The sequence below is a fragment of the Malaclemys terrapin genome, chromosome 2, assembly GCF_027887155.1.
Source record: "Malaclemys terrapin pileata isolate rMalTer1 chromosome 2, rMalTer1.hap1, whole genome shotgun sequence".
Classification (NCBI taxonomy): domain Eukaryota; kingdom Metazoa; phylum Chordata; order Testudines; family Emydidae; genus Malaclemys; species Malaclemys terrapin.
Window position 1 is genome coordinate 166,077,997 of NC_071506.1, and position 6,000 is coordinate 166,083,996.

The window sequence follows — 6,000 nt, forward strand, 5'->3', positions numbered from 1 at the left end:
ACTTGTCTTTAGAGTAGCAGCTGTGTTAGTCTGTATCCGCAAAAAGAACAGGAGTACTTGTGGCACCTTAGAGACTAACAAATTTATTAGAGCATAAGCTTTCGTGGACTACAGCCCACTTCTTCGGATGCATACAGAATAATAAATGTATATATATAAATAATAAATAAATTCTAATAAATTTGTTAGTCTCTAAAGTGCCACAAGTACTCCTGTTCTTTTTACACTTGTCTTTGCAGACTAGTAGGCCATACTCTTCCAGTCTTTGTAGGGTAGCTTCTAAATTCTTTAGGTGATCCTCCACATTCCTTCCAGTGACCAGGATGTCGTCCAGATAGCACTGGACTCCTGGCAAACCACACAAGATCTGGAGTATAGCCCTCTGGAATAGGGCGGGAGCAGACGTTATTCCAAAGGGTAGGCAACAGTATCGATAAAGCCCCTTATGTGTCACAATAGTCAACAGCTCTTGGGACCTTTCATCAATGTGCCTCTGTAAATACGCTTGACTCAGATCAATCTTACTGAACTTTTGTCCCGCAGCCAGGCCCACGAAGGCTCATCGATGCGGGGAAGCAGGTATTGCTCTGCACACAACACTTCATTGACTGTTACTTTAAAATCACCGCAAATCCGGAGGGAGCCATCTTTCTTCACTATTGGAACAATAGGAGTTGCCCATGGGCTATGGGTAACTGGTATTAGGACTCCGTTTGTGACCAGGCGCTCCAGATCCGCTTCAACCTTCAGCCTGATGGCATACGGCACAGTTCTGGCTTTCAGATATTTTGGTTGACTGTTAGGTTTAATGTTCAATGTTACAGTGATTCCCTTCATACTTCCCAGATCCTCTCCAAAAACAGCAGCATATTTCCTTAGTATAGTGGGCAGACTTCTTTAGTCATTCGGTGCACTTCTGCCCAGTTCAGCTGGATCTTCCTAAGCCAAGACCTACCAATTAAGGCTGGGTAATTACCTCTCACCACAAACAGTGGCAATTTAGCAGCCTGTCCATTGAACTCCACCTTAACATCAGTAGTGCCCAACATGGGCACAGCTTCTCCCGTATATGTCTTCAGAACTGTTTTTTTTCTCTTTAAGTGGAAGATGCTGTAGCTTTTCTTTATACACCGTCTCAGAGACCAGTGAGACAGCTGCACCGGTGTCCAGTTCCATGCATACACACATCCCATCCTTGTCGCCACGTTGTTATATCCTTGGGGGCAACTGTTTTAGGAAGAAATCCCTGGAGACACAGAGAGCTGTAAACCTAGAAAGCAGCCATTTATTGCCACGCACTGAACTAACCAAAAACCAGCCAAAACTGACTGGGCTATCCCCTAATAATCTAACTCAGTTGCCATAGCAACACAAGATTCTATTACCATGACAACCAAATACACAACAATTTCCATTATCCATATGAATGTCTAGTATAAATATCTAGTACTTTTTTGAATAGTACTAAGCTCCTGGCCTCAGTGCCAGCTTGTTGCAATGAGTTTAACAGGCTATGGATGTTTTGTGTAAAAAAAAAAATCATTTTATTTGTTCTAAAATTGTTTCCTTTCAGTTTCATTGAATGTCCCATTGTTCCTCTATCAAGAGAAACAGTAGTTTTACAAACACAAATACAGGCACAGTTTACTAGTTCATGAGAATCTGGAATGGAAACTGAGAAAAAACTGTAGTGATACGCATTATTTAGTTGCCTAAATTTAGTGAAATAAGAATGTAAACAAACTTTAGTAGTGAAAAGAAAATTTAGATATTTAAATTTGTATCCCTTTTAATAATGTGGAGTATTATTAGTAACATATGTAAAGAATTTTCTTTAAGTATATGTTTTTGTTTTGATCATGTCATTTTGAAGATGAAGTGAAGCACTTGTAGACATAGTAACAAAGAGAAACAAATCTGCAGATTAGCTACTACAATTGTTGTTGAAGTTGCAACATCATTTGTAGTGTCATGTCAGATCCGGAATCCACAGAATATATCCAAGATCCAGTCATATGTAAAATTCAGTTGCTGAGTTTGCCACATGACAGTTGCTTGAATGTATACATTGACATTCCAGGAACAGGGCCTCTTGTTTAAAAGCTACTCCTCATCTCCAACAGCAGCACCTGTAGAATTTGCCCCAAGATCTCTCCATGGGCTAGGGACAACAGAGGCTCAGAAAGCTGGAGCAGCTAGTCTTGTTTGAAAACCACCCCAGTAACAACCTTAGTAGTATTGCTCCTCTCCCCGACACCTTCCACACTAGCCAGGGTCAATAGGCTAAGGTTCAGAAAAGGTTAACAAAAATTATTAGGGGTATGGAACAGCTTCCATATGAGGAAAGATTAAAAAGACTTGGACTTTTCAGTTTGGAAAAGATACAACTAAGGCCATGTCTACAGCTCCACTTATGTCGGCAAAACTTATGTTAACATAATATATGAATGGCCATACTGGGTCAGACCAAATGTTCATCTAGCCCAGTAACCTGTCTTCCAACAGTGGCCAATGCCAGGTGCCCCAGAGGGAATGAACAGAGCAGGTAATCATCAAGTGATCTATCCCATCATTGCCCATTCCCAGCTTCAGGGAAACAGAAGCTAGGGACACCATCCCTGCCCTTCCTGGCTAATAGCCATTGATTGACCTATTGTCAATGAACCTATCTAGTTTTTTTTTAACCCTGTTATAGTCTTGACCTTCACAACATCCTCTGGCAAAGAGTTCCACAGGTTGACTGTGCAGTGTATGAAAAAATACTTCCTTTTCTTTCTTTTAAACCTGCTGACTATTAATTTTATTTGGTGATCCCTACTTCTTGTGTTATGAGAAGGAATAAATAATACTTCCTTATTTACTTTCTCCACACCAGTCATGATTTTATAGACCTAAATCATATCCCCCCTCAGTAATCTCTTTTCCAAGCTGAAAAGTCCCAGTTTTATTAATCTCTCCTCATATGGAAGCTGTTCCATACCCCTAATAATTTGTTTTGCCCTTTTCTGAACCTTTTCCAATTCCAATATATCTTTTTTGAGCTGGGACAACCATATCTGCACGCAGTATTCAAGATGTGGTCATACCACGGATTTATATAGAGGCAATAAGATATTTTCTGTCTTATTATCTGGCCCTTTCTTAATGATTCCAAACATTCTGTTCGCTTTTTTGACTGTCACAGCACATTGAGTGTATGTTTTCATAGAACTATCCACAATGACTACAAGAGCTCTCTCTTGAGTAGTAACAGCTAATTTAGACCCCATCACTTTTTATATATAGTTGGGATTATGTTTTCCAATGTGCATTACTTTGCATTTGTCAACACTGAATTTCATCTCCCATTTTGTTGCCCAGTCACCCAGTTTTGTGAGATCCTTATGTAGCTCTTCTGCCTGGGACTTAACTATCTTGAGTTTATGTTGCTCAGGGGATGAAAAAGCACCCCTATGAGCTACATAAATTTTGCTGGCATAAGCACTTATGTGCAAAGCGGTATGTCAGCGGGACAGCATCTCCAGCCAACATAGCTATCGCTCATTTACGTGGTTTTATTATGTCAACGGTACAGCTGTGCTGCTATAAACTTGCTAGTGTAGACATGGCTTAAGTGGGGATATGATTGAGGTCTATAAAATCTTGAATGGTGTGGAGAAAGTGAATAAGGAAGTGTTATTTATTCCTTCTCATAACACAAGAGCTAGGGAACACGCAATGAAATTAATAGGCAGCAGGTTTAAAATAAACAAAAGGATGTGCTTCATACAATACACAGTCAACTTGTGGAACTCTTTGCTAGGGGATGTTGTGAAGGCCAAGTCTATAACTGGGTTCAAAGAGGAACTAGATAACTTTCTGGAGGATAGGTCCATTGCTATTAGTCAGGATGGCCAGTGATGCAACACCATGCTCCGAGTTTCTCTAGCCTTTGTTTGCCAGAAGCTGGAAGTGGACAACAGGGGATGTATCACTTGATGATTGCCTGTTCTGTTTATTTCCTCTGAAGCAACTGGCATTGGCCAGTGTCAGAAGACAAGATAGTGGCTAGATAGACCATTAGTCTGACCCAGTATGGCAATTCTTATGTTCTTATATTTATAATGAAAAGCTTGGTTCATCCTTAAATATGGACTGAGAGGCAACATCACTTAATTAATAATAAATAATATGAATGTGTCCAACTTTAATTTAGTTTGCTTAGATTTGCAAATGTATAAAGAATTTGCTCTTTTGATGAGTTTTCCTGAGCCTTTGCAGCATTGGTAAAAATAGCACAAGCGGATTAACAGTGGAATGCAGAGTAAAAGAGGGACAAGTGTGTTGAGTTCCCTATTTCCATCTATATTTTAGCTGGGATCTTTTCTAATCTTTGGCAGTTTAAAACTATTGTACAGCCAATAGCTATAATCAATAAGACCCTCTGAAGAAATTCCAAACTGTGTGGTACACATAATGAACTTAAACAGATTTAGCTTAGAATAAATTGTTAATTGACAGCATATGACTGGCTAAAATCACACAGCTGTTTTACAAACCATTCAGACAAGTGCTTTTAAATTAATATACATCTAATTCACTATTTATGTAACAAATTATCTTCCTTTGCAGTTAGCAACAAGAAGAACCCATTCCAAATGAGTCATCATTGTACTTAACCATACACTGGGGTGGGAATGTTATTGGAGGGAGGGGGCAACTGCTCAGTTTGCATCTCAAATTTAAGCTGACCCCTATCTCATATGCAGAAGGAAAGGAGAAAAAAAATCAATATTTCCCCAACTGTTTAGCTATACTTATTTTCTGCTGCCTCCATGCCCACAGCAACAGTAATGTCCCCAGAGCTCCTGAGCTTGTTTATTTCCCACCCGCTACTTGTCCAATTGAAGCAGCACTAATTATCCCAGAAGGTTTTGCTTCTGTCAATTACAGCAGAAAAAAAACACCCCAACTCTTGTGGGGATGCATCACGTTTACTGCAGGCAACAGGTTGTGGAACTCTAGGGATACAAATATAAAACTTGGACTCCCAAGAGTGTAGAGATAGGAGAAAATACCTAGGTGGAAGAGCAGGAGCAATATTAAACAGGAAAGTGTAAGTGGTAGCATTTAGGAGACTCATTGTTCCAGACACACTCTTTTGACCTAGTTATCTCCTAGTTTGATTCTCATGCATTTAGTTGTGTTTCTGAAGGAGGCTCTTGGTGTTATTGGAAGGAGGTGCTTAGCCTCAGAAGCTGTATCCATCCCCCAGTATTGCTCTTCTGAGACCCACTTCCCTTCTTTAGAGTTTACTTCCAAAATGCATAATTTTTCAACTTATTTTTTCTAGAGAAATTCTCCCTGTTTTGTGGTTTGGAGGCTAATTAATACTACAGTATCAGCTGGAACAGTTCAGAAACATAGTACATCGGTTGAGGCACCTGAATAATAAGTTTGAGATAATACATGCCACTGGACTTGTTAACGTTAAATGAGTTGCCGTAGAGGAATATAAAAAACATTTAAATACCAAAGGGCAAGTTTCTGTTTTTGTCCTATGTGGCTGCATTGGGGAATAAACACTCCACTCCTCCTCCTTTCATAGAATCATATAATCATAGAAGATTAGGGTTGGCAGACACCTCAGGAGGTCATCTAGTCCAACCCCCTGCTTAAAGAAGAACCAACACCAACTAAATCTTCCCAGCCAGAGCTTTGTCAAGCCGGGCCTTAAAAAACTCTAAGGATGGAGATTCCACCACCTCCCTAGGAAACCCATTCTAGTGCTTCACCACCCTCCTAGTGAAATAGTATTTCCTAATATCCAACCTAGACCTCCCCCACTGCTACTTGAGACCATTGCTTCTTGTTCTGTCATCTGCCACCACTGAGAACAGTCAAGCTCCATCCTCTTTGGACCCCCCCTTCACATAGTTGAAGGCTGCTATCAAATCTCCCCTTACTTTTCTCTTCTGCAGACTAAACAAGCCTAGTTCCCTCAGCCTCTCCTCATAAGTC